Genomic DNA, 2390 nt, shown 5'->3' on the forward strand with positions numbered 1-2390 from the left:
CTCTCTGAGACGGTTACATTTATCGTCTGCAAAGCTATGTCGCGTGCTGCGGTATGCGGAGACACTAAAAGCACCATATTAGAACACAGAAGAAACTTCTAAGTTGAAGTAATAGCCAGTAAGAAGTAGTACAATTCAAGTTTTAGTTATCGATTATTCACCTTTTAGCCGGCTTTGGTGGCTTGGACATGACCAAGGACCTTACGATTTTGCATGAAAGGAGGACTAGCAGCCGCGTTGCATGGGAGAATGTGAAAAGTGTTCATATGTAGTAGAAACCTGAGAAATCTGTCCATTTTCGTCATTTGTTATCGTTTCGACTTAAAGCCAGATCGTTATATTGGCCGCTTTTCTCTCTGAGACGGTTACATTTATCGTCTGCAAAGCTATGTCGCGTGCTGCGGTATGCGGAACACTAAAAGCACCATAGTAGAACACAGAAGAAGCTTCTAAGTTGAAGTAATAGCCAGTAAGAAGTAGTACAATTCAAGTTTTAGTTATTGATTATTCACTTTTTAGCCGGATTTGGTGGCTTGGACATGAGGTGGAACCTTAAGATTTTGCATGATAGGAGGACTAGCAGCCGCGTTGCACGGGAGAATGTGAAAAGTGTTCATATGTAGTAAAAACCTGAGAAACCCGGCCGTTTTCGTCATTTGTTATCGAATCGATTTAAAGCCAGATCGTCACATTGGCCGCTCTTCTCTCTGAAACGGTTACATTTATCGTCTGCAAAGCTATGTCGCGTGCTGCGGTATGCGGGAACACTAAAGGCACCATAGTGGAACACAGAAGAAGCTTCTAAGTTGAAGTAATAGCCAGTAAGAAGTAGTACAATTCAAGTTTTAATTTTCGATTATTCACTTTTTAGCAGGCTTTGGTGGCTTGAATAAGACCTAGGACCTTAAGATTTTGCATGAAAGGAGGACTAGCAGCCGCGTTGCGCGGGAGAATGTGAAAAGTGTTCATATGGAGTAAAAACCTGAGAAATCCGTCCGTTATCGTCATTTGTTATCGAATCGACTTAAAGCCAGATCTACATCTACATCTACATCTACATCCGTACTCCGCAAGCCACCTGACGGTGTGTGGCGGAGGGTACCCTGAGTACCTCTATCGGTTCTCCCTTCTATTCCAGTCTCGTATTGTACGTGGAAAGAAGGACTGTCGGTATGCTTCTGTGTGGGCTCTAATCTCTCTGATTTTATCCTCATGGTCTCTTCGCGAGATATACGTAGGAGGGAGCAATATACTGCTTGACTCTTCGGTGAAGGTATGTTCTCGAAACTTCAACAAAAGCCCGTACCGAGCTACTGAGCGTCTTTCCTGCAGAGTCTTCCACTGGAGTTTATCTATCATCTCCGTAACGCTTTCGCAATTACTAAATGATCCTGTAACGAAGCGCGCTGCTCTCCGTTGGATCTTCTCTATCTCTTCTATCAACCCTACCTGGTGCGGATCCCACACTGCTGAGCAGTATTCAAGCATTGGGCGAACAAGCGTACTGTAACCTACTTCCTTTGTTGTCGGATTGCATTTCCTTAGGATTCTTCCAATGAATCTCAGTCTGGCATCTGCTTTACCGACGATCAACTTTATATGATCATTCCATTTTAAATCACTCCTAATGCGTACTCCCAGATAATTTATGGAATTAACTGCTTCCAGTTGCTGACCTGCTATTTTGTAGCTAAATGATAAGGGACCTATCTTTCTATGTATTCGCATCACATTACACTTCGCTACATTGAGATTCAATTGCCATTCCGTGCACCATGCGTCAATTCGCTGCAGATCCTCCTGCATTTCAGTACAATTTTCCATTGTTGCAACCTCTCGATACACCACAGCATCATCTGCAAAAAGCCTCAGTGAACTTCCGATGTCATCCACCAGGTCATTTATGTATATTGTGAATAGCAACGGTCCTATGACACTCCCCTGCGGCACACCTGAAATCACTCTTACTTCGGAAGACTTCTCTCCATTGAGAATGACGTGCTGCGTTCTGTTATCTAGGAACTCCTCAATCCAATCACACAATTGATCTGATAGTCCGTATGCTCTTACTTTGTTCATTAAACGACTATGGGGAACTGTGTCAAACGCCTTGCGGAAGTCAAGAAACACGGCATCTACCTGTGAACCCGTGTCTAAGGCCCTCTGAGTCTCGTGGACGAATAGCGCGAGCTGGGTTTCACACGATCGTCTTTTTCGAAACCCATGCTGATTCCTACAGAGTAGATTTCTAGTCTCCAGAAAAGACATTATACTCGAACATAATACGTGTTCCAAAATTCTACAACTGATCGACGTTAGAGATATAGGTCTATAGTTCTGCACATCTGTTCGACGTCCCTTCTTGAGAACGGGGATGACCTGTGCCCTTT

The sequence above is a fragment of the Schistocerca gregaria genome, unplaced genomic scaffold (genome assembly GCF_023897955.1).
Source record: "Schistocerca gregaria isolate iqSchGreg1 unplaced genomic scaffold, iqSchGreg1.2 ptg000407l, whole genome shotgun sequence".
Classification (NCBI taxonomy): domain Eukaryota; kingdom Metazoa; phylum Arthropoda; class Insecta; order Orthoptera; family Acrididae; genus Schistocerca; species Schistocerca gregaria.